This window comes from Lynx canadensis, chromosome F2 (genome assembly GCF_007474595.2).
Source record: "Lynx canadensis isolate LIC74 chromosome F2, mLynCan4.pri.v2, whole genome shotgun sequence".
In the NCBI taxonomy this organism is placed as follows: domain Eukaryota; kingdom Metazoa; phylum Chordata; class Mammalia; order Carnivora; family Felidae; genus Lynx; species Lynx canadensis.
The window spans coordinates 67,688,794-67,716,713 of record NC_044320.2 but is presented as its reverse complement, the minus strand read 5'-3'; the positions used below and the strand labels follow the sequence as shown (position 1 = coordinate 67,716,713).

The following is a 27,920-nucleotide window of genomic DNA, read 5'->3' as shown; positions in this document are numbered from 1 at the left end:
TGTGTTCTGTAAAACGTTTATTAACCTTTCTAAGCACGACATCATACTATAACAGAAATATTTTGCTGAGAGCTTTTTTTTTTTTAAGTCACAAACTGGTATAAAAAATCATGAAAGCTGAACCAAAACACACCAGCAGCTTGAGAAACATTTGAGGTACAGGGTGGCATCCTCATTCACCATCATTCTTGTTCAGAGAAGCATGGACAGAAAAATGCAGACATTGGCGGTTTGATTTGAAATCTGACCAAAAGATGTAGTAGCCTCCAAATACCCAATTTAGAGCTGGTGTGAGCTCATATGATGACATCCTACACACACAAAACCACATTCCATTTCTTTGTTCCCAAATCAGTAGAGCTATGTCTGAGCTGTTTTAGTGGTAGCAAGCCATCTACTCCCTCTTTTGAAAGAAGACAGCATTGTCCTCTTGAGAAGTCCAAACGGCTTGGTGCACGGAGAACTTGGGAAATGAACATTCATTTATTACTGTTACCCCAAGGCCATTTCAGGCCAATGGCATGCTTTCAAAATCTGAGTTTTTAATAGATTGCTTATCTTCTTGTGTGCACCTTTTAAAATTTCTGTGTAGCCTCTCCTTTCAGCATTGTGTCAATCTTTCAAAACATTAAAATAAAAAGCATTCTCCATGATTAAAAATTATTCAGTCCATGTTGCAGCTACTGTCCATATTCTGACCACAAGCCATCCTCCTTGTGAGTTTCAGAGCCTGTGGGATCTGAAGATCTGCATATCTTCTTACCTGCCGCACCCACGGGCCGAGAGAGCAAGGGTATATGTGCAGCATTATAAAGGAAAAGCTCTGCTTTCAGACTCACATTTGCAAATTACCACAAGAAACTTTCTCTAAGCAATTTATTATTTAGGAATGATAGGACATAAAAGAGAGTAATGATATATGGTTACACAATTTGCATACGATCAGGTGACACTGCATGCCAGAGAGAACTTGAACGTAATTATCTGAATTTAGGCTGAGCTCTGATTACTAAATTTCCTGCTGGTTGCCTCGCAACATTCGTGTTCCAGTGTAGGCTACTTCAGCCTTCTGGCCCCTGCTGAATTTCCCCATATGATTATGGGGCCTTTCCTTAAGGAAAGGATTAGACCCATTTGCCTTTCTGAAGCATAACTCCATGTGAGCAGCTGGAGTCTGGGGGGAAGAAACTGCTACCGATAGACAGAAATGACCCATCCTGCCACCCCTCCTTGTGGCCGTGTTGATGAACATGTCTATTACAGACCCTGTCATTCCAGAGAGCCAAAGGCCAGGATGGAGAATACACACAGCGTCTCCAGGGACAGGACAGCATGCTCCCACCAGCCCACACGTCTGGGTCCTGTGTTCCACAAGAGCTATTATTGATGAGAATGCAAACGGGCTCAGCAGAGAGCCAGCCCGAGGGGAGAATGCCCATAAAAGTGCTGTGTGATACCTACTTTTCTTTATGAAGTTTTATTTCTCAGCTCCTGACACAGCCTATACCTAGTAGGTGTTCAGCACTCCATAGATATTTCCTCCTGAATAAATTTAGTCCCTGGCTCCCAGGAGACCACATGGAACTGTGACACATAACAAGTCAGCTACACTTACATGTTCTGTGAAAAGACAGTCCTTATATGAAGTTCTTGCTATTTCTGTTACTCAAAATATGAGCCCCTTTTCATAGTTTCTCTCGCTTTGTGTACACCGATTAGAGCTGAAGTCCTTCAGTTGTTTATAAATCTCTACAGCAGGACATTAGCATTCAGAAGCAACTATGAGGGAAAAGAAAGCCATTATGAGAATCCAGGACCCAATAGTAAGATATTTCTCAGCTGTCAAGCAAATAATTTACAACATGGAGTATGGGGACAGGGGCAGGAGCAGGATTTGGATTTTAAATAAAGCAAGTATGCAAACTAGAAGATTATGGTCTCGAGTAGGAAAATCAATGGGATGTTGGAATTGTGAGATCTCCTCACAGGCTTAATAATATAAAACACCAGGATCAGAGAACAGATACAGGGTTCTGGGGAAACCACAAGGTTGGGAAAGTCGACTTTTGCTTGAAATGTACATTTCCTGGAGCTTGGGAGGAAGAACAACAGTGGAACTCTGCCAAGGGAGGAGGAGGGAGAGGGAGGGGGAGAGTCCTTTCATTAAGATCCATCATCTTTGACCTGAAATCAGTGCCCTTACCTCTCAAAAAGACAGTACAGTATTTTTCTCCCACTACAGGTAACTTTTACTCATCCCCTTCTAGTTTTATGAGCAGTTGGACCTTTCAAAAATGTTTCAGCTGTGGAAGGAAGGGGGTCAAAAACGGAAATTTGTCTGAACTCGTTGACCTCTACAAATTCTATACAATTTGTTTAGGACAAAATGTTACACCTGTATTTCACTGATCTTATGTCCCAGGCTTCAAGTTCACAGCAATCTATATTCGATAAACATGCACAGAAAAGGAAATGGAGAGCGAATCTATCATCAAGGCAGCCTGCTGTCAAAATACATGGAACCAACAACACGGAGACTTTGTCTCTTTCCTTCCTTCCTCCCTTCCTCCTTTTCCTTTCAAGCATGTGTTTATTCTACACACATTTATTGGACATCTAATACCCTTCACATATCCATTGCCAGCTGATCTTTTCAGGCCAGGCACATATTTGCATTTTATTTTCGTATCCAAAAATCTGCCTAAAGTTGAGCAAACTTGGGCTGAAGACACGGGGATCTACTCTCAGAGCTTGGGTGTCCCAGCACCTGCCAGTCGTGCGTCCCCGGAATTGAGGACATCGTGTTTTCAATTTTCTTCAATAAAGCAATGAGTCTGGCAATTTGCTGGCCTGCTTCAGCTAAACAGAAAGGACAATTTGAGAAAGATCATAGTTCAGGCCCAGTCAGACGGAAACGATTGAAAACAGAGAGCTGGCCGCTATGTTTCCCCAATGCAGCTTGCTGTCGCAGTTTGACTGACAAACTGACTTTTTTGAGGTGCTCATGCCCATTTCAGTCAGAGTTTATTGAAGGTGATTTTGATCTTCTCCATGAGGCCACAGCAGTGGCCATGCCATCTGTCACCTTGATTGCATCGTGGATTCTCTGGAGAGAGCGCCATGGCTCCTGATCATTTACAGATTGTGCTGCTTTCCCCTCCATAAGGACCACATGCACAGAGCCAGATGGTGAACATGCACGCTTATTATAAGTCTTTATCTCCGTGCAGGAAGGAGAGGAACCATTAGGTCTCCCTCAGGAGCTCTGCTCCTCTCTACCATCATGCTGCTCCTCAGCAAATACAGTCTTCTTCAGCTGTCATCAGCCTACCTCTGAAAATTAAAAAAATAAACAATAATTCCATCAGCCAAGGCCGGGAAACCAAGACTGTACAGCAAAGCAATCCCCTTGCCTGGCCTTCCCTTCTTTTCTCTAACCTCCCACTTGCCTGACTGTCAGCACAAGGTAAAAACAAGTTGTTTGCGAATGCATCATTAATGTGTTGCTTTTTTAAGAGGTCAGGAGGGCCAGCTGCTCAGAAATAAAGCGACATGATCCTATTTTCTGTTATTGGGATCATGGCTTCCATTGTATTGGCCTCATTCTTTTTCATTTAAGGATTTCTGGTTCGTTTTACATATTTTACAATTCTACATTGTTTTTCTACAATAATCGCAGGAAGGGGACCACCTGTGTGTCAAACATAAGGGACCGAGGCACTGTTTACCAAGAATGGAAAACCCCAAGTACGATGGAACTCTAGAAAAATTTCTTTTAGCAAACTCTCCATTGCGAAAGAGACATAATGTGGAAGGCTGGGGACACGTCTGAAGAGCTGAGCAAGCGCAGCTCAGAGATCCAACTGATGGCTGTTAAAAATGTGCATCTTCTCCCAAACCACCATTGTCACTTACTGTTAGGAATTCCGAGAGGGTCCAAAAGAAAACTAAGTGAAACTGTAACATGTGCAAAAATTAATACTGACAAAATAACACGTTATTTGTAAATGAAGTGATTCTCAACTTTTTGATTACATAGGTGTAACTTACATATAGTAGAGCACTTACATCTTAAATGTATATTTTGGTTTTTACATATAAATACTTACCCAGGGCCGGATATAGGACATTTCCAAAACTCCAGCAGCAGCAGGCTTATGATAAATAAATAAATAAATAAATACTTATAAGCAGATTCACTAAGAAGCCCACGTCCCCTGTCTTCACTGCTCTTTCCATAAACAGTACACCTGAGATGAGAAGTCTCTTCTCACATGGACACACACATTCTCTCTCTCTCTCTCTCTCTCTCTCTCTCTCACATACACACATGCACACACACACACACACACACACACACACAGAAGAGAGAGGAGCTTGGCCTTTGCCACCAGGAGACCCCAGCAATGTAGGAAAGCCCCGATCAGTGAGCAGCTGTATGCAGAATCTAGGGAAAGCTTTTCAGTGACCCATAACCTTGAAGGCTCACCTACATGAGTCATTCATTTCGAATAACTGCCATGTTAACCCAATTGTTGCAATTACTGAGATCCAATATCTTCGCTCACACACTAAATATAAGTGATCCCAGAGCCCACTAAGTCACATAATCTCTTTGGTCTATGTTAAAACGGCACAGGATTTCTCTCTCCATGAAATGCTAAGTCCACAATCTCGTACACACCATTTCTCAAGGATCTGGCTCTTCCAGAAGTATTAGCCTTTATTGGGAGTGCAGAATAAGCTACAACAGAGTAGTTGTAAAAAAAAGTGACTATGAGAAATCACACACACACACACACACACACACACACACACACACACAAGCTGCTTACATCTCCTCAAAAAGCAATTGCATCCAAATAACTTCCTACACCAAGCCCAAAGTTATTCCACTGTTATTCCATTCCATGTTAGTTGACATATTAGGGACCTTTCCAGTGGATAGTTGAATAAAGACAATAATGTATCAAACAGACCAACTTCATTTTTGTAAGTTCATTTATAAAACCCATCAACTCCCATGATGGTATGGCTTTATTTACATTTTCTGTGAAATAAAACAACTGCTCTTAACAGAATAAAGTCACTACCAAATATTTTTAGAGGAAGAAATTTAGTGTGGTTTTAATCCAATGCAAATGTTTTTTCAGAGAAGAGGTTTATTCTTAAACCAGCTTTTTTTTTTCACTTTGGGGCATTAAGGAAATGTGTGCCCATAACACTGTGTGAAGGTGTGGATATGTGCAGGAAATGTGTGTATTTGAGAGGCTCTTGTGCTCACTATACTTGAGATATTTTGCAAATGATAGTTAAACACAAGAAAAAATTAGTCATGCCTGTCTAAAATAATTCCTGGTCCCTGAACATAGCACATGGATTTTTAAAAATACCAGCATTCTCCCCAATGTTTATCCTTTTTCTACCCAGCACAGATAGGAATAAGTTTGGGATTAGCTCTACCCTAGTTAAACAGATGATCTTGATCTTTGTAACATCACATTGTTCTGTGCTTTTGGAGCAAAAACCATTTACAGGGATGCAAATTGAAAACCAAATACGGTTCACCCTCTCCAAAAGGAAAGAAGAGAATCAGAAATAATATAGTGCATTTGATTAAAAATAAAAATGTAGTTTTATAAAGTGAAAAAGATTACTAGGGCCCAGGAAAAGGAAAGGGAAACTGGGCTTGATTACTTAGTGTTAATGAAACATGCTAAGAGAGAGGAGACTTCCTGGCCCCCATGTGGGGAGAAGGTAATCCTGCAAATCTGGAATGTTTTTATTTTGTGTGCTGGTTCTGTCCCTTCTAGCAAGGCTAGGCTGAAAAGCTCACTGCGCTGCCCCCACCCCCCTCCCTGCCCCCAACTGCGGCCTCATGTTCAGGTGCAGGGAGAGGCCAAGAGGGCATGGAATCAGGCTGGGGTTGAATTGCAGCCTTTTTACTTGGCCTTGTACTTCGGCAGGTTGCTTACTTTCTCCCAGTTTCACATTCTCTATCTGCCAATGAGCAAAACAATTCCAATCTCCCAAGTGAGGATTAACTGAGATGAATGAGAAAACATCTCACATGTATCTGGTGCGGACTAAGCCCTTAAAGCATGCTATGACTGAAATGAAACCAGAACAGGCGTCACCATTTCTGGTAAAAGGACTACAAATACATACACAGCGCAACAATGAAGATTACTAGGTGTCAGTGTAGAAATCATATTTTGTAAAGCAGCCAGAACTGTAAATGCATATTTGATGGCAGGGAAGTGGGCACGGTGATGAAGAACAGACATCCTGTGTCCAGCTGTAGGCTCCACCTGCCACTTGGTAACCCTGAGACCTTGTGCACGTTGCTTAAATTCTCTGTGTTCCTGTTTCTCCACTTGAAAAGGGATGACAATGAGGAACGTACCTCAGGATTAGATGAGATAATATAGGTTATGTGCATCGCAAATCGTAAACACTGTAAAAGTTAGCCAGCGTTCCGACTGCTCCGATGAGCAGTGAAATAGTGGCTCGTGATTTCATCCTTTGCTAACTTTTGGCTGTGGCGTAGCCATAAAATCTCATTGCAGCTCAAAAGCCCAGGAAACTGACCAAAATTCATTGTTCACTTTTATTGGCTGTTTTTGGTTTCCAGTGTTTGCTAAGTTGGAACTATTGTTTATTTTATTTCATTGCTGCAAACCATACCTATAAACTTACTAAGCTGTGTCCCATCACACACACACACACACACACACACACACACATACACACACATATTCTTTGGGCAGGGTAGGTGTTGCTGGAGCCATCCAAACCCACAGCCATTACTGAGACAACACCTCCGCAACAGGAGAAAGAGTGGCATTATTTTGGACTCAAAACTAAAAGACTTGGATATTGGCCCTAATTCTATTGCTTAACCTTGGATAAAGCACTTTTTCTCTCTGTAGCTATAAAATAGGTATTGCAATGCTTTGTTATTTCATGGGGTTGCTGTAATCTGTGAAAGGACTTCAAAACATCGGAGACACAATACAAGCTTAAATATCAGGTATTCGTATTCTATATTGAGACAGCATCACCAGCAAACATTAATGAGCATTATACAGATTAATGAAGATTTCATAATAATTGTATAACCGTCAGAGATAAGATTCTAGTTGGGAAGCAAGAACATCAAACTCCACAGCCTTCTGAACCACTATGCCAATATAGACCAATAACTAAATTCTGTTCCCAGGGTCTCACAGGAGTTCCTAGATCAGGTGATTTTGATTAATAGAGTGGACGCATAGGGCTCACATTTTAATTTTGCTTCTTCCTATCTTTGAGAATACTTCCAATATTACATTTTCTATCCTCCAAATAGCATAAGACCCAAATGAAAGTAAATCCAACAAAATCTGCTTAACTCAGGCTGCTTTCAAATAAGAGTTCCTACAATGGGACAGTTGGTCCCATCCTGGTTTAATATGTCTGCAGTACAAAGGGTCTTTGCTGCCTCCTGTTCCCGCCGAAAAAGGAGCTTATTAAAATAAATGTAGAATAGAATTTAAGCTCCTGATAGGAATGGAAAAACAATAATTATTATTGTTTATTAATAACAAATAAATCTATTTTTCAGGTTATCTTTTATTCTCACACTGTAACTTAATTCAGTAATATTCAGATTTCAAGGGTTACTTCCTATGGATGTAAAAAATGGAAATAATTATTTTTCCTTAAAAAGTTCCAGAGATTCTTTTAAAGAATGATATGACAATAAATAGGCAGTTATAAAAATAAATTCAACCCATAATGAACAAAGTAATTCAAATCTAAATAGCATTAGAAAATATAGAGGCACATAACCTTTTTTTTTCTTTCTCTCATTAGATAAAGTAAGCATTAGAAGCTAATTGATTATGATTAAAAAACAAGTATTTTGGGGGGCGCCTGGGTGGCGCAGACGGTTAAGCGTCCGACTTCAGCCAGGTCACGATCTCGCGGTCCGTGAGTTCGAGCCCCGCGTCAGGCTCTGGGCTGATGGCTCAGAGCCTGGAGCCTGTTTCCGATTCTGTGTCTCCCTCTCTCTCTGCCCCTCCCCCGTTCATGCTCTGTCTCTCTCTGTCCCAAAAAAAATAAATAAAAACGTTGAAAAAAAAAATTAAAAAAACAAAACAAACAAACAAAAAAAAAACCAAGTATTTTGGGGGCACCTGGCTGGCTCAGTTGGTTAAGCCTCCAACTTTGGCTCAGGTCATGTTCTCACAGTTGGTGGGTTCGAGCCCTGCCTCCGGCTCTGTGCTGACAGCTCAGAGCCTGGAGCCTGCTTCAAATTCTGTGTCTCCCTCTCTCTGCCTCTCCCCCACTCATGCTCTGTCTCTCTCTCTCTCAAAAATAAACATTGAAAAAAAACTTTTTTAAAAACAAATATTTTTAAATAATAATATCATAGTGTGTAAAATGTCAATGTATGTGTTTGCGTGTACATGAGTGTATGCGTGTGCGTGCGTGTGTGTGTGTGTGTGTGTGTGCCTGCTCAAGCCAAGTTCAACTAGCAGGCAGTGATCACGCGTCTCATCTTGTGAATGGCATTAGATATCTTGTTCAAAATCTCTGATTAATCTGATTAAGCTAGTGAGTGAATAATCCTTTAATCCTCTCAAGAATACAGTTTATGTCTGCTGAGTGTCAAATTTAAGACTGGTAAGCTGTAAATACTGAAATTTAAGTGAAAGAAAAGGAGGGAAAAAAAAGGCAGCCACCCAAAGTCAAACTGTGTCGCCTCTTTTCTGGATTCTGTCTTTTGTGGGTGACCTTCTCGGCTGAAACGAGAATGAGGAACATTAGGAAAAATAATAAATCATCCTCCAGCAGTGGCTCTGTGGCAGGGAGCGTATCAGTCACCGAGGACCAATCTGCTAGCATGTGCTTCCCTTTCCCAACCAGTTTAATTATAAATTAATGGATACTGCCTTTCGCTTCTCATTTCATTCTGAAGCAGAAATGCTTGACACCGGATATTTATTTTATAGTTGGAAAACTATCTCAGAAGCTGAAAATGGCTAAATATTTTCACAGAATCACACAAACAAACAAATAAAAAAAAAAACAGGAAAAGAACATCCTTTCATTAAAATCCCAGTCAGAGGACTACATGTTGGAAACTGCTACTGCACTTAGAATACCAGGGAGTTTTAAGTCAAATGAATTGAGGTGCCTTGATGATGCTTTATCGTTATGTATCAAATTTAAATAACAACAAGACGGTGTGGCAAGGTGGTCAGAGGAGGACGGTGGTCATTCTTTTGCTGCCCAAGGAAAATGAAAAGTAAAAATAATAATAATAATAATATTTTGAACTAATGGGCTTATTTGCTTAGGGCATTTGATCACTTACCTTTTATTATTATTATTCTTAAATATGGTTTAATACTCTTCTCCACTTCTGTATGGAACAACACCAAGATTCTGCTTAGGATCTCTCTGTAGAGGGTACAGAGAAGGCAAAGGCTATGGTTTTCACTCCCTCTTATTTATGTATCTGTATGTGTAAGGGTAATACATATCGGCATATACTGATACACACATTAACATATAATGCAATATATTGACGACATACTTTTTTTAAAGAAAAGTTTATTTATTTTAAGAGAGACAGAGAGAGTGAGTGGGGGAGGGACAGAGAGAGAGGGGAAAGAGGATCTGAAGTTGGCTCTGTGCTGACAGCAGAGAGCCCTATGCAGGGCTCTTACTCAAGTACTTTGAGATCATAACCTGAGCCAAAGTCAGCCACTCAGGAGCCCCTTGACCACATACTTTTAACTGGAGAACAGACATTATCCCGATCATAAGTTTATAATGTCTGTAGCCCAAAATTTGCTGTGAATTTGTTTGCCGGAAACATTTTTTGGGTCAGTTGCTTATGAAAATCACCCCCAGCAGGCTAGAGCCTGCTTTGGATTCTGTGTCTCCCTCTCTCTCTGCCTCTCTCCCATTCATACTCTGTCTCTCTCTCAAAAATAAATAAATATTAAAAGAAAAAAAAATTTTAAAGAAAATCATCCGTTGCCCCTAAAACCCTTAACTAATATCTGCTAGAAGGGCAAAACTGCTACAAGAGATTAATTTGCCCCTCAACTACTTTTTCATTTACTAATTTAACAAGAGTCAAAGGGATCTGATCTCATTAAAGTATTGGCCAACCCATAAAAGTGGAAAGTCCATATTATCCCTTAATTCCTCACGATGTGAGGAAATGAGGCAAAGGAAGAATATCCCTCCCGGCCTGAGTGCAGCTCCAGGATCAGTGCCACAGTCTGGGAAGGGATAAAAAGACCAGATCAGCTCATTCTGCTCTTTGCTGTTTGGGCTCTACTGTAGCCTCTACTTGTTGACTTTTCCAATGAAAATTGGAAAACCTGGAGAAACTGGGTGCTCAGCAATCAGATAATGGAAGGGAAGCATGCAAAACAACCTTCTGGCCTTCTCTATTTTTGCCTGAATGGAGGTGGGATGGTTCTAGGTTTGCCCAAAATATCTGGAGGTAAGACACGTGGCCAAGAGCTTCTAGCCCCAGCACAACTAGCCACACCCTCAGCCATCTGGATCTCTCATCCCAGAATCTGCCAACCTTTGTGAGCAAAGCGTGTTGTGGTGCTAACTTCAGCATCTTTCTGATGTAATGTCAAACATCTGGCAGAATCTAGTATTGTTGGTCCTTTATTTTTACTAAGGTAGGCAAATGTCTCACATCCCTGGTCCATGTGCTTAGCTCTACCTCTTTCTTCCTGAATACTCAGTGGTAACGACTTCTGCAATTTTGACTTGCTACATTATCTATTGTCTTCATAGGTTTTTAGACTCTTATTAGCTTTAACCAATCTACCTTTGACTGTGGAATTTCTCTCAGCACCCTAAGCTGGAGATGAGCTAATGCCTGATTTTGAAGGGCAGGACCAAAGCTTAGGCCTTGAGAAGCACACACCCCATTACAGCTTCTGAACTGAGAGTGATCCAAAGTCGGAAGGGAAGGTTTAGAATTTTTTGCAAGGTCTCTTGTAAGGTGTTAAAGAATGGACTGGAAAACTGACAGTAGTTCTCAGTCAGTAAGTTGTGCAGTTGGGAAGTGAGTGCATGAAGATGAATCTCATACTGGTAACAAATTATGGAATGACCTTGTACTTTCGTTCAAATGGTAAGGACTTTCTTAAAACTCCAAAGAGTAGTGTTTACCAACTGTGTAAGATAATTTCTGAAATTATTTTACAATGAACCTAATTATGAATAAATATCTAAGAGAATATGTGTATAAATTGTGCTATTTGTAATTTTTTCATTTTGTACATATCCTCTAATTTACTGTCTTTAGATCCTGTTCTCACCTTCCCATAATCACTGTCACTCATATTACAGAGTAACAGACACACTCTTTTGCCTTTACATGGCATGCAAGTTAATAGCCCTCTATTTTGCCATTCATTTACTCATTTATTCACTCAACAAATGTTTACTGAAAGTTTGTTAAGTGCATGGACATAAGGAAGCTATTTAAAATGATGAATGAGAAGTGGGATTCAAGATGGCAACATGAGAAGATTCTGAACTCATTTCCTCCCATGGACATATCAAATCTACAGCTACATACTGATAATTTCCCTCTGAAAGCTAATTCAACTGCTTCTCCACAAGAGGATAAAAGGACTACTACATCGAGATGAGTAGGAGAGGTAGAGACACAGTTCCACCAAAAACCCTACCCCTGTGCCTCGATGCAGAGTAAAGAGGGATCTCACATGTCTGGCACTTCTCCCAGCGGAGTGAGGGATTGGTCCCCCAAATCAGACACCAGAACCCTTGGGATCTACATCAGAGATAGAAGCCCCCAAAAATGTCTGGCTTAGAAAATCAATGGGGCTAATGTCCAAGGGATGCAAAATGCTATAAAAACAGATTCTCTTGTTAAATAGCTTGTGGGCAGTCTCTCTCACCCTAGGATCTGGTGAAAAAGCACTGATTTGAAAAGTGCCTCAACTGTATATAAAGAAGATTCATTTTCTGGCCTGGGGGAATCTGCTGGAGGGGCAGGGGGCAGTTGGGAGTGCTCTCCAGAGATGGAAGTACTGGTGGATTCCATTTGTGTGCTCTCCACCTATCCCACTAGTGCTGGTGGTATATTCGGGCACAGCATCCTCCCGCTGCCTCGCTGAGTCAGGAAGGGGTAAGTGGTCATGACACTGTCTCGCTGCCTGGCCAAGGCCACAGAGTGGAGGCAGCTGCAGTGATGCCCTGCTCCCTGGCTGGGGCAAGTGAGCACCAATTATTGTAATAGCATTCTTCCAGTCCCTTGCTAACATTGGTGAGCATGGGCAGTTGCAACACTCACCCTGCACCCTGGCTGGGGCTGGCAAATAGGAGCAGTCATGGCATTCTTCAACCTCTATCCTGGGGCAAGCATATACCCATAGTCAAGGCATTCTCCTCCAGCATTGCTGAAGCCAAACAGTCAAGACATTTTCCCACTGCCTTTTCTGAAGCCGGTGAATGTGCCCCAGCCCCTATATTTCCAGCTGCCCTACTGAAGATGGCTGGTCCACATAAACCACACAGGGGATGCCATGTTTGCCTGGCCCTTGTGGCCAAGGGGGCTGGAGTTCCTGAGCTCCAAGAGATTGTAACAATCAGGATAGTCTTGGCAGCCCCTCCCCCCTGCCCAGGGCTCTGCACAGACAGCAAACTGAAACACGACCCCAGTCTTCCCTTGAAAAAGGCCTATTCTTTTATCCTGTACCTTCACCCTAAGGAGCAAGGATTCCGTTTTCTCACACATCTAGAGGTTATGGAGGTACTCCTAGGAATGTGAGCAGAGTGACACCATCATGGCACACTCCCTTGGCGAATACCTCTCAGAAAGGAGCTTACCCACACATCTGGAGTTCCAATTTTTGCAACCATCACCCAGGGGCAACCTCCAGATCTCCTGGTCTGGAGGCCAACAGGGTTTACAATTGTGGTCCCACAGGACTGTGTATATTTGCATATTTTAAAAGCTGCTGCCTGAGGCTCTGGCTTCTCATCAGCCTGAAACTAGGTGCTAAATGAGATTCCTCCCCTAGGAACACAGACAGGTCTTGGCATACCCTCAACAACAGGGACACATCAAGAACAAACCAGGCTGTTGATTAAGAGGTAAAATGTGACATCAAAAATATAAAATATGAGGATGGGGTGAGTAAAAACGTAGAGTTTGGAATGTGTTCAAATTTAAGCTGCTATCAATTTAAATAGACTGTTATATACATAGGATGTTACATGTGAACCTCACAGTAGCCACAAATCAAAAACATATAGTAAATGCACAAAAGAAATTGAGAAAGGAATCTTAACAAAACACTGAACAAACTCATCATACCACAAGGGAAGAGAGAGAAGAAGAAAGGAACAGAGAGGAACTACAAAAACAGCCATAAAACAATTTTTAAAAATGTCAATAAGTACAGGGCACCTGGGTGGCTCAGTCAGTTAAGCATCCAACTTTGGCTCAGGTCATGATCTCATGGCTCATGAGTTTGAGCCCTGCATCAGAATCTGTGCTGACAGCTCAGAGCCTGGAGCCTGCTTCAGATTCTGTGTGTGTGTCTCTCTCTACCCCTTGCCTGATTTCTCTCTCTCTCTCTCAAAAATAAATAAACATTAAAAAAAATTTGTAATGTCAATAAGTTAATGTTAAGTTAATAAGTTAAGTTAAATGACATACCTACAACTAACTACTAACGACTTTAAATGTAAATGGACTAAATTTTCCAGTCAAAGGCTGTGACTGAATGGATAAAAAAAGAGACTGCTGCCTACAAGAGACTCACTTCAGATTTAAAGACACACAGAGACTGAAAGTTAAGGGATGAAAAAAATATATTCCATGCAAAGAAAATTAAAAGAAAGCTGATGTAGCCATACTTATATCAGACAAAATAAACTTTAAAACAAAGACTGTAATAAAAGACAATGGATGGCATTAAATAATGATAAAGAGGCCAATCTAGCAAGAAGATACACATTTATAAATATATATTCACCCAACATAGAACCATCAAAATTAGAAAGCAAATATTAACAGACCTAAATGGGGACAGAAGAAAACTGGAAAAAACAAAAAACCTGAATATTAAACAACATGCAACTGCACAGCCACTCGATCATCAAGTAAATAAAAGGAGAAATTTAAAAATATTTAGAAACAGAAATATGACATACCAAAATCTATGGGATACAGCAAAGGCCATTCTAAGAGGGACGTTCAGAGCAATAAATAAGAGAAATCTAAATAGCTCAATAAATAAGAGAAATCCAAAACAAATAATCTAAATTTATACCTAAAGGAACTAGAAAAGGAATAAATGAAGCCCAAAGTTAGTAGAAGGAAGGAAACAATACAGATCAGAATAGAAATAAGAGACTAAAAAGACATCAATGAAACTAAAAGCTGGTTCTTTGAATAGATCAACTAAAATGACAAACTTTTAGGTAGACTCACCAAGGGGGAAAAAAAAAGAGAGAGAGAGAAGGCTCAAATAAAATCAAAATGAAAGCGGAGAAGTTACAGTTGATATCATAGACATACAAAGGATCATAAGCAAACAATTTTATGCCAACAAACTGAACAGCCTAGAAAAAATGGATAAATTCCTAGAAATATACAATATTCCAGGACTGAGTCAGGAAGAAATAGAAAATTTAAATAGACTGATTACTAGTAAGAGATCGAATTAGTCATAAAAAACCTCCCAAGAAACAAAGTCCAGGATCAGACTAGTGAATTCTACCAAACATTCAAAGATTTAACACCTACCCTTTTCTTTTTTTTTTTTTTTTGAAAATAAATGACAATTTTATTATTTTTTTTTTATATATGAAATTTATTGACAAATTGGTTTCCATTCAACACCCAGTGCTCATCCCAAAAGGTGCCCTCCTCAACACCCATCACCCACCCTCCCCTCCCTCCCACCCCCCATCAACCCTCAGTTTGTTCTCAGTTTTTAACAGTCTCTTATGCTTTGGCTCTCTCCCACTCTAACGTCCTTTTTTTTTTTTTTTTTTTTTTTTTTTTCCTTCTCCTCCCCCATGGGTTCCTGTTAAGTTTCTCAGGATCCACATAAGAGTGAAACCATATGGTATCTGTCTTTCTCTGTATGGCTTATTTCACTTAGCATCACACTCTCCAGTTCCATCCACGTTGCTACAAAAGGCCATATTTCATTTTTTCTCATTGCCACGTAGTATTCCATTGTGTATATAAACCACAATTTCTTTATCCATTCATCAGTTGATGGACATTTAGGCTCTTTCCATAATTTGGCTATTGTTGAGAGTGCTGCTATGAACATTGGGGTACAAGTGCCCCTATGCATCAGTACTCCTGTATCCCTTGGGTAAATTCCTAGCAGTGCTATTGCTGGGTCATAGGGTAGGTCTATTTTTAATTTTCTGAGGAACCTCCACACTGTTGGTGCAGCCGCTCTGGAAAACACCTACCCTTTTCAAAATCTGCCAAAAAATTAAAGAGGAGGGAACACTTCCAAATTCATTTTATAAGGCCAGAATTACCCTGATACCAAAACCAGACAAAACACCACAAAAAATTACAGGCCAATATCCCTGATGAACACAGATGCAAAAATCCTCAACAAAATATTAGCAAACTGAATTCAATAATACATTAAATTAAAACGATCATACAGTATGATCAAGTGGAACTTAATTCAGAGATACAAGGATGGTTTAACATCTGCAAATCAATCCACACAATACACCAAATTAACAAAATGAAAGATAAAAATCATATGATCATCTCAGTAGATGCAGAAAAAGCATTAGACAATATTCAGTATCTATTTGTGATCAAAAATTCTCAACAAAGTGGGTATGAACAGAATGTACCACAGCATAATAAAGCCCATTTATGACATACCCACAGCTAATACCATAGTTAACGGTGAAAAGCTTCAAGCTTTTCCTCTAAGATCAGAAACAAAACAAGGATTCCCACTCTCACTACTTTTATTAAGCATAGTGACTTATCTCTAGGCCTGTATCAACCAGCACATGGTCAAATGTTTTTCAAAAAGAATAGAAAACTGGATTTTATCACCTTGGTTTGCTTCCCAATTTTATGTTTTACCATACACTTTGACATGATAGCATAAAAAAGTTTAAGAAACTCATTAGGTTGATTGAAATTGAAAAGCTGAATAATGCCATTATTGTTGAGCATATGGCTACATGAAAACCTTCATATGCCTGATGATTTAAGCATAGACCAGTGCAGACATTCTGGAAGCAACTTGGTAGTACTTAGTTAAATTAATTATTCCCTATGACAAATAGTACTCTTCCTGGATACAATTCTCAAAAATATTCTCATACAGTGGGGGGGGGGGGGGATAGGGCGGGGAAGGGGGGCATCCTCCATGATATTTATCACAGTGCTGTTTGTCATGGTGTGAGGCAATCATGGAGTCTATTGCTGGTGGACAGGTAAAACATGGTAGATACCAACTATGAAGTATTCTGCAGTAATTAGAAACAAATAGCTGAATGTTTACATAGCTATATGGATAGGTCTTAGAATCAATAGGCTATAATGATAAAAAGAAAATAGAATGATCTGTGTAACATAATGACACTTGTATAAACTAGAATGCACGAACAAATGTCTTATAAAAACATGAAAACAAAAAGATATCATTAAACATATTAATATGACTGTTTGTGATAAGAGAAAGAACCAGAATGACAGAAGTTGAAAAATGGGAATCAAATGAGATGGACTGATAAAAACATGGATGGACAGTTGATAGAGAGATAGGTGACATATAAGTGAATCAGTCAGTTGGTTGACAGAAACCTGTGCAAACCAATGATGTGGTGTCATGAATTATATGATATATAATTATCAACTTTCTGAACTTGAAATCCAGAAATGAATGAAAACAGTTCAAGAAAGCTGGTATGTTTCTAAGTCAATAATATATTATTGATGTGTAACACTCCAGATTGAGATTAAGTCTAAACACTGAGTCACGGTATTGCTCAACCTTCACTCTGCCTATGAGACTCACATTTGCCATGAACACCACGTCTGGCTCCTTGAGATCTCTGTCCAGTTACTAGCCAATAGTGAAAGCCTAGAATGAGACCAGTCCACTGGCTCAGCATCTTTGGCAGAGGAGGCATAAGCAGTTGCTAGATAGCAAGCTGCAGTGAGACAGCCACTAGCAGAGAGTAAAGACATCTTAAAGTATCATCCAACGGTCCAACAGTCCAGCACAGCCATAGCACATTGCAATTTGCAGTGTCTGTCTGACAGCCCAACCTAGTAAATGCAGCAACTGAACAAGTAACAGTGCTGGAAAAGGTCAGCCTCTGCAGCCTGGGAAAACCCAAGGGTAACTTTCAAATACATCAACAGAAAGCACATTTCCCACTGTCACTCCTGGTCATTCACTGACACATACTCATCTTAAGATCACATGGAAATGACAACATTTTACAGCCTTTGAAATAATTCATCCTTCAAAAGAGTCCCTCTTAGAGAACTAATACATGGATGCAAGATTAACAGTCCAGGGCTCACTTGTCCAATATGGCAGCCACTACCCACATGTGGCCATTGAACACTTGAAATTTGGCTAATTCAAAGTGACATGTGAAGACCTAGTATGATGAAAGAATGTCAAATATCTCATTAACGATCTTTATAGTCATTAAATGTTAAAATGATATTCTGGAAATAATGGGTTAAATAAAATATTAAATTACTCTCACCTGTCTCTCTCTACTTTTTTTGAAGTAGCTAGCAGTACATTTTAAATTGTATCTGTGGCTCACCTTCTATTTCTATTACACATTGTTGATCTGGTGACTTACATGTTGATTTACAGCTTGTCTTTCAGTTTAGTAATGTGAAATTGAAACCTGACTGTTTTCCTACAAAGGTGTTAGTCTCTCTCCAAGATGTTATTGTTCAATAGAAGACTCAAAATCATGTTTGGTCCTCTAACATTTCTTATTGGTGGTGATTCCCAATAGAAGTTTCTGGCCTTTTCTGTGTTTTTGATTCTACCTTGTAGTCTAAATAGAGCATGATCAAATCACAATAGAACAAGAAGTCCACATAGGTTGGGGACCACCTGCAAACACCCCGATGATAGTTGCTCAGGTCTTTTGTGCCAAGACATCTTATAGCACCCAGAAAGTCTCTTCTGGGCTCTTACCTGCAACCCTGGCATGAAATCTCACTGAAAATCTAGGATGGAAAAGAAATGAAAACAATTCATACCCAAATATGTCTCTCTCCACCATAAGGGAAAGTCAGGAAACGTAATTCATTCACCTCGTATTCCCAAGAGTCAATGCAATAGGAATTCAAGATTTTTAAAAACAAGATACTCCTTTGAAGTTAGGGGGTGGGGGAAGAAGCTTTACCTAGTGAAAATATAGCTTGTGTAACTGAAAAACCGAAATGTCGCTAAAGGCCTTTATTAACTTGGGAATAGGGCACATTTTCTACTTTGATTATTACCACATAAGTATATCACCGCTCTTTTATTATTATTATTATTATTATTATTATTATTATTATTTCCTTCATTTGAGCCTGATCCCTGGAGTCAACCCTTGGTTGTCAGGGGACTTGTTGTAAGTAATGGTCATTTGTGTTTCATAATTATCTTGAATCAACACAATTAGTTCCACATTCTGCTGTTTTCTTCCTAAGGCATCTGTAAACATTTTTATATAATTCCAGCAAATAGCTTTTGGCAATAATTAAATTTTTCTAATTAAAAAAATAGTAAAGTGATCCAGGATAGTTATTTTAAATGTGCTTTACAGACCCCTCTAAGAGTATTAGAAAATATTCTTCAAGATGCCAAGAGATTTTCTCTTTCAATTATCAACCACAGTTCCACAATTTAGAATGTCTTTGGTCACAGTTTTAACATGGTTAAATCAACATAAAGCCTGAAGGACATTTAATTCTTTTTTAAACAGTACTATATTTGAATAATTTTTTAAATTTCCTTGGAATATTTTTATTCCCTTCACACACACACACACACACACACACACACACATATTGAACACCAGCTATGTACAGGGCAATGGATGTGATGCTCTCAAATTTTTCATATGTATCAGAATTACCCCAATACTACCTTAGTGGCTCTGATTCAGTGAGTTAGAAGTGAATCCCAGCAATGTGCACTTGTAACTTCCACCCAGGATGATTCTGAAGTCAGTAAAACTCCAACCCCCCACTTTTAAGAAATACTAAGACAGAGATTCAGATTCTGTCTCTTACCCTTGAGAGAGGTGTGGAATATAAATGTTCACCTCTGAAAATCAAAGGTGAGTCTATGTCTCACATAATTTCAGTAAAACTAAAATGATCTAAATGCAGTGGTCCTTACTCACCTGCAGCTGGGAAAGCATGTTTAAAAGGTGGAGGGGCACCTGGTGGCTCAGTCGGTTAAGCATCCAACTTGGACTCAGGTCATGATCTCACAGTTAGTGAGTTTGAGCCCTGTGTTGGGCTCTCTACTGTCACGTGGAGCCTGCTTCCGATCCTCTGCTCCCCTTTCTCTCTGCCCCTCCCCTACTTACTCTCTCTCTCTCTCAAAAATAAATAAACATTTAAAAAAAAGAAGAAGAAGGTGGAAAATTATGTGTCATTTTGCTAAAAAGTCCACTTTGGATTTCTAAGAAGGCTTTCTTCAAGAATTGTTCCAGCAATGATATTTTCTAATAAATTTGTCATAAACAGGCAAATACTCTGCTGAGTGATAAAATCTGAAGACAGGGAGTAAGCATGGAAAATGCATTCTCTTCAGGCAACTTCCTGAAAGCACTTAGGGCCATCTGGAGGGTGTGGCCACCAAAACAGGGTTACTGAACACAAAGCTGTGGGTCCCTTCACCGATGCCACATTCAGATATGTGCTTTGTTTTGTCTTGTTTTGTTGTGCGGTTTCCCCCCAGGAAAAGGTTTGGTACATTGTAAATAGTGTAATTACAGGCTGACAAGGAGTTTTTCTGGTGTTCTGAGGCCTGAAGACATACGTGCTGCCTGACTATGTTCTATAGACATAGGGAGGGAGAGAACCTGGCCTCCTCTCACAGAGGTGAGGGCAAAGGGCTGTGGCATTGAAGGCTCATCCTTGTGACATTAAATTATGGATTGAAAGTCCTTCTATATTTGTCACTCCTAGTTCTAACAGGATCCTAACCAGCGAGAGCTGAAAATCAGAGCATACCAATAAAATCCCAAAGTGTATCAGTCTCAATAATGGTGTATCTTAGGGGTGCCTGAGTGTCTCAGTTGGTTGAGTGTCTGACTCTTGACTTTGGCTCAGGTTGTGATCCCAGGGTCGTGGGATCAAGCCCTGTATCAGGCTCTGCACTGAGCATGGAGCCTGTTTAAGATTTTCCCTCTATCTCTCTCTCTCTACTCTCTTTCTCTCTCTCTCTCTCTCTCTGTGCCCCTCTCCTCCACTCGCCCTCTCTTTCTCCAAAACAAGGGGGGGGGGGTATTACTAAGTACTGTATACCACTAAAGGATATCAACAAAACTTGAAAAATTAAAATTAGTGAGCCCCACCCTTGCCATAAAGAAGAACAACACCAATCCCACCTAAGGAATAGAAAGCAGTGGCCCCAGCCATTCAGGATGCATTTCCCACAGTGTATTTAGCATCCTGTTTTAAATTATTGTGTTATTTTCTTTAATTTCTCCCCAGATTAACATCCAGTAATAAAAGGTAATTTCCCTATCCACATTTGGCAATTGGGAGAACATTTAGCCACTTTAAAGTCAGGTGTCGGCACTGTAAGGAAAAGACACGAGGTAGTTAAAAATTTGAAGAATATGTCAATTGGTAAAATTAGATAAAAAGTTACGCTGTGTTCTGCCCTACATTTGGACTATCGCAAGTGAGGCAAACTTTTCTAGGCAAACTGCTGAGGACTGCCAATTTAACAAGCTGTTCCATGCTGCAAGGGACATATTTATGGACATACTTTCAACAAGACGTACCTAGTGCTACCAAGCTGTGCTGTACTAAAGAGCAGAAAGAATCAGAACGATAGATGAAAAAAAAAATAAAGGATTTCACACATGGATCCTATTAAAATCAGATCAAGTATTCTGAAATTTACAGGCAAAAATATTTAAAATAATGACAGGGTTGTTGCAGAATCTCAGAAGAAAACACCCAGGAAATGTAAAAGAGAAGATTGACACAGCATGTTTAGCTCAGGCTGTTGGACAACAAGGCTCATGAAGCAAGAGAGGAAAAGCCAACTACATTGTGAATCTTCTCATTTTTAATTAGTTGGGTCAACATGACTCTAGTGCTTTTCTCGTGAATGTTTTTCAATATGAAGATTACCGTTCACAAAATCTTCCAAAAAAGTTTGATTTCATGTCTCTTTATCTTTTAGTAGTCCAAAAGGCACCTGACGTGACTACTACTACTCTGAGTACGAGCACTTATTTATTTTGAGAAGCCATTGGCTGTTCCCTATGATAGCATTTCCTATCCCTGGGCGTGTGTTTGGGATACTGATGAGTCAGGCTGTTCTCTATTTAAAACTTGGTACCTATTTCTATTTCTGGAAGTGGAGATCTCAAATCAACTTAGAGCTCATCTTCTTTGTTCTGGGGGAAAAATCATTGCGGCTGGGGACAGAGTATAAAAGAATTGCCGATGGTGGTTTGACAAGAACCTGGAGTGTAGCTGCTTTGATGATTGGCGCTATCCCTCACATATGCACTCATTTACATCCTTCCATTTATTTGACTACAGAACCTTGTAGAAGAACATTTTACTGCCATAATCAATGTCACTATGACACTTTTGATGGTCACGGGTGTCTGAACACATTTTTTCCACAAAGGGCCAGGTGGTGGACATTTTAGGCTTTGTAGGCCACAGCGTGTCACCATAGGTCCTCCACTCCTCGGTATGAAAGCAGCCATAGAAGATATGTAAGCAAATGAGCATAGCTGTGTTCCAATAAAACTTTATTTACAAAAACAGCAGCAGGCTGATGTGGCCCACAGGCTGTAGTTTGACAACCCTTGCACTAGGCTGCAGGAGAAACAAAAGGACCTTGAGGAGGAAAGTCATTAGAAGGAAAGGAGAGTCCCAAAGCAGTGACTAAACCCTGGTACCAGGATTGCTGGAGAGGAGGACTGGTCCTAGGCCCCCCAAAGTGGCCAAGGCTCAACTCCCTTCTGATGGTGGCTCTGGAACTATTGCAGCCCCAGGGCAGTGCTGTGGGCGTGAGGACTGAGATTGCTGCTCACGTGGGGCTCTCACCCCGGAGGCTCAGGAATCCTGGGGCAGGAAGGGGCTCTCCTCCCTTCCCGGATCCTCATGCTGACAAACCACCAGTGACCCCATTACAATCCTGACAGAGCAGCTTGTCAATAGGCAGGATATCAGCTCCTCAACTTGCAGGGTTTGCTGTGGATGGCAACAACAGCAGCAGAGAAAGGGGCTCTTCTGCCATTAGACCAGATGTTCTAGTTTCTTCCTTTGTCAAGTGATGTATCTATGGAGACTAAGCTCTTTGGACTGAGTAAATTTCTAAGGGTCTTGGTTTTTTCATGGAACCCCATGGGGAAAGAGGAAACTGGATGGAACACAGCTACTATAATTTGAATAACAAAATGAATGTGACCTTATCCTATATCCTATACCCTGGTGAGAGGGCCACATTGACTAAAGTTATCAGTTAATGTTACAAACCAGGAAAGTGTCCCCTCTTTTTTCTTTGGACAAAGGTGTTAAGCTGATGAGACCTGTGGGTTCAGATTCTCTCCTAAAATGAGGAATGTGATGCAATCATTAAAAGACGTGGAAGTGAAAATAATTCCATGGATTCAAAAATCAAGGTGCGTTAATAGAAGGGTGGTGTCCAGAGATCTAATCTGGGTTCAGTTACAGAAACAAATTATTTCCACTCGTCATTCTAGACAACTAGACAAATCAGGATTTTATTTGATATTAAAAATGGTTGGAGGCCTTTGGTGCTTCCTATTTATATACAATGTAGAGTCTTCACATTGCATATTCATACACTGCTTTATTTTATCCTGAGAACAATGTGTGAGGCAGGTGGGAAAATGCTCATATTACTCCCAGTTTTTTTCAGACATAGCAATTCAGACATAGCATAGACCCCCCTCAAAATGTCAATGATTTGCTTAGGGTTCCAGAAGAGCAAGTGCCCATGGCTGCACTGGTCTTCATCCCAGCTCTATTTACTTCAAATCCCATGATCTCCCCACCCCAGCTGCCCCAGCACCTTCACTTGTGCGGCCTCTCTGCTAAGCCATGTCTCTCCTGGTCACAGGGAGCCTGGAAAGTGTGCAACAGAGCAATTCAAATACTCGCGGCTGTTGTCTCCTTGCGAGGTAGCTGCCCAGTGTCGCAGACACCTATTGACGACCTGTTCACCTCAGGCTGGTTCTTATTCGGTTTGGAACAAGGTGGAAGGAATCATAGAAGAGAAACTGGAGGTCACGGAGCATGCAACCAGGGGATGCATAATTTCATGGGAACAGTGCCAAGCAGAGGTCCAGCACATGCTAAGAAACCTTGGGCAAGTCACTTGCCTTCCCTGTCCCCACCCGCTTACCTGTAGGTTAACAAAAGTACCAACTTCAAGGAAATGCAGTACAGGTTAGTTGACTTAAAATGTATAATGTACTTGAAGCAATGCCTAGTATACTGAAAATGTTAGGCAAAAGAGACATAGAATAGTTTCAAGGAAAGAAGTCGTGAACAAGAATCAGAAAAAGGAAGGAATCTGGTCCGGCTACTAAAAGTGTGACCGGAAACAAGTTATTTTTCTTCTTGGGCTTCTATTTTCTCCTCTATTAATAGGAGACAACAATATCTATTGAAACTGTTGTAGAGAAGAGGTAATAGTGCTTTGTAATGTACTGGTCAAATTGTAAACTATCTTGGTAATTACCTTCTTTGCAAGCGACTTGTACCACACAGTGCAATTTTAGGACTATGAAGCAGAAAATGTCAGAAAGTGATTTATATAAAATGTAAATACAACCTGCTTACCCCTTCTTAAAATTCTTTCCATCACACTTGGAAGAAAAAAAAAGGAAAAGAAAAGAAAAGAAAGACAGAAATGTCATCATCTGCCCCATCTCTAGCTGTCAAAATCCCAAGCATGCAGAGTATTCCAACAATTGCCACCATTTTTTGAGTCCTCACTCTATCTAGTCCCCATGAGTTACATGGATTATCTCATTTAATCCCCATGGAAATGCAGTAAGTATAACAAACTTAGTTTTACAGATGAGGAATCTAAAACTTAGATTAAGTTTTAATTATTAACTTAGGTTAAATAATTTGTCCAATATCAACAGCCACCAAATAATGAAGCTGATTCAGCTCAAGTCCCTGTGATACCAAGGACCATGACTTTGACCAACCACTCTATATGTTCCTTCCATTAAAAGGAATCTCTCCCTACTCTGAAATGATACAGTACTTAGCTCATATTCTTTTCAGAGGACTACAATTCTACCTTGAATTATGATTCTGGGGGTACATACCACAGCTTAACTGCTGGCTTACAGGCTTCCCCCAAATAGACGATAAGCTTTGTACATCTGTGAACATGCCCTAGTTGCCAGGCAAGTAGCAGCATGACAACAGGGGGAAGAGAAAATTCGTAACTTTCTTGAGCTTTAGCTGCCTCATCTGATAAGGATGTTGAAAATCCCTACTTCACAGGATTGCTATGAAGGTTGTCAAATAACAAAAGTAATACAATTTAATAACAAGTCTGATACTCGTTATCCAAGGGGAAATAATTAATGAATTGGAGTAGTACATTGCCTCATAAACAGTGGGCCACTCTTCTCGAGGGATTTTGGGCAAGAGCAAGTTTCAAAGAGCATCAGAAGCAGAACACGGATACAAGGCGGAATTGGCTAGGCGGCCGGGGATTTCCTTATAGAGCCAGCAGGGCCTACTTTCTTTTTCTTTTTTATTTATTTTTTTAAAGGTTTATTTATTTTTTGAGAGAGAGACAGAATGTGAGTGGGGGAGGGGCAGAGAGAGAGGGAGATACAGAATCCGAAGCAGGCTCCAGGCTCTGAGCTATCAGCACAGAGCTCGACTCAGGGCTTGAACCCACTGAGTGATCATGACCTCAGTCATCAGTCATGGATACCCAACCAACTGAGACACCCAGGCACCCCATGAGGGCCTACTTTCTAGGGTAAGTTAAACTAGCTAGAGCTGAGTTGGAGAATTGTGATTGGTGGGTGGTAGGTTTCCCCAAGAGCAAAATATTTCCCATAAGTGCAGGCTGACTTAGGTTTAGATGTGTGACATGGGCCGGGCTACTGGGGTGGCCTCCGTTTTGTGGGTCCAGATATACAAATTACTGCTGTCAGACAACAAAGTTAAAACCACTGTGTAAACATAAACAGAGTCCTACCAATGCGGTCACAATTCAAGTTCATTAAGTCCTACTGAAATCACAGGGGTTCGTGGGACCGATTGACTCTTAACCAAGAAGAGATAGAATCAATAGGGATATGAACACAGCAAGGAGAATGACCCAGAATACCTGCCTCATTTCCCTGGAAAGTAGCATTTTAAGGAAAGTAATTAACAAATACGTAATGGTGAATAAAGAGAAAAATGTGTCAAAGGAAGATGGAAACATATAGAGAAGGGGTTACATGCTACCATTACTTGCAACCCTAAGGGGGCAGCAAGTTGGAGGTCTCCCTGTCACTTCCTTGTGGCCCACCTGATCGGCATGTTCTACCTTCCCGCCGGGTTACAGGGGAGCAAAGTTGATAGTTCCTTTGAAAGGGCTCTTGAACCAGGAAACGCTACACAGGTGTGAGGGGCTAGTGCTCTTGTTCCTATTCCAGAGCAGCACAAGGGCATCCACCACGTGAAAGCCCCACCTGGGTCAGCCCCCTTCCACCAGGCCTTTCAGAAAACCAGGGTCATTCATCCAGCAGGGATTCACTTTCAGGGATTCATCAAGCTCTCCGTAGAGTGGAGATGTAGAAACAGCTCCAGGTGACTTCTGTGAGAGACTGACTATATTCATCAATTCTTAATAAAGTTTCTAACCAGGTTTACCAAGGGAGCCTTAAATGGGGAGAACAGCTTGTTTCCTTGACAGCAAAAATCGACAGTTTTTTTTTTTAATCTTTTGTTGTCTGTCAAGAATTCCATAGAAATAATAGATGCCTAAAAACACAAGGAAACAGCATGCATTTTTTTTTCCCAACTTCAGGGTTTGCTTCCAAGGAGACTGACAAGAGAGGAGGAGGGCTTCTGAAATACGAGCAGTGGGCAACAAAGACCCTCAGAGCCAATGGGGGACAAGTTACCACTCAAAATTTGCCTTTCCCCAAGTCAAGGAAGTCTTTGCAGTCTTAGGACCGGCAGGCTGCTGGGGAAGCAGGAAGGCAGCATTTGGAAACAAAAACAAACAACAAACACTGCGGAAAGGGACGACTCGGTTTGCATCGCTAAGCTCGGTCCAGGCAGGCAGCCCCGGACCTGGCCTGCTTTCCGTGGATCTGCGGGTCTAGGCGCAGCCTCCAGATCAGCGGCCCCGCCGCGCCAGCCTCGGCCCGGGGGCTTCCTCCAGGCCGGGGTCTCCCACGTGGCGCGGGGTCTGTGGCTGCCTCGCCCCGGAGCTGTGAACCCCTGTGTTCGCCAGGCCCATCGATTATTAATGAGCCGTCGTTAAAAGACTTGCTGAGGGAGGGTCCGATTTACTTGCCTACTCTATAGAGAAAACAAAGAGGATAAAGGTGGAGGGGGGAGAGGGGGGCACTGGGGAACTAAGCGAAAATGCAGCTTTCAAGTTCAAAAAGCTTATTTTGCATGAGAAAACACATGGGGACGTGAGGATTGGTGGTAGCCATCCCCCCTCCCCCATCTTTAATATCTGCTCAGCAAAAAGTCTGGATTAAAACCATCGGCCTCTGGGACACCTTAAAAAATCCCTTTCTTCTGTGTCCTTATGTACAAGGGTAAAGACCAGCTTTCTCTGTCCAAGTCGGGAGTGCTGAAGGGAGAGGTAGCAGTGGGAGGCCCAGCCGGAGCCTCTGTCCTCTGCCTGTTCCCGATTCCATGGCCTGAGGCGATGGTTTGCATTTTTAGGACAACAGCCGGCTATCGGCAAGCAGGAGACCTCTCGTCAGGCTTCATTACTGCGTACAAAATGACACGAGCGAGCCTGTGGCCACAACTGCGCTTATGAAGTGCTGCGAAGCCATTGCCTGTCCCTGCAAACCCAACCCTCTTCTTCTGCCCACTCACTCACCGATTGCCCCAAACCTGAGCTCAGTTTCTGTGTGCAGTGTCTTACCTCGGGACACATTGCTCCCACTGGAAATCCGGCTTTGCCACCTTGCTTGCTAGCTGGCTTATAAATTACCAGAGAGACAGAGAAGAGCTGTGTTTGCCAACTGAACTTTGTAGTTCAAACCACCCTTTCCCTTCCTTCCCCTCTGATATGCTTTCCAAGGCTGGGGTGTTGCACCATCTCCGGATCTAGACAGGATGCTTAGCCGGCATTGGGAGCACAGCTGGGAATAGAGACCCCTCTCCCTACAAGGTCATTTAAACCTTTTTAGTTACCTCCCTAATTGCAATAGTCTTATGTGTCTGGCCTAAATCATAACTGCGCTCTTAAAAAGAAATCCCACAGCCGACAGCTGCAGATACTACCATTAAATCCTATCTATTAAGAGCTAATGCCACTCAGTGTATTTTTTTACAAGGGTGAATCTGTTTGCATCAGCCAGAAAACAGGTCATGACGGTTTGTTCAGCCGCTGATACACCAACCATTCTAAACCAATATATCAGAATAAGGATAT

The 27,920-nt window shown here is 41.1% G+C and overlaps 1 long non-coding RNA gene across 2 annotated transcripts; it reads right to left on the bottom strand.

Moving 5' to 3' along the window:
• LOC115506388 lies at nucleotides 1-27,457 on the bottom strand. Of its 2 annotated transcripts, none has more exons than XR_003966351.1 (3): nucleotides 27,408-27,457; nucleotides 9,365-9,450; nucleotides 1-3,333 (listed from the first exon to the last, which is right to left on the bottom strand). It is a non-coding gene; the product is annotated as an uncharacterized LOC115506388 (long non-coding RNA). The 2 variants fall into 2 exon arrangements; XR_003966350.1 differs by lacking the exon at nucleotides 27,408-27,457 and adding an exon at nucleotides 19,441-19,526.
• Nucleotides 27,458-27,920: the final 463 nt, after the last annotated feature.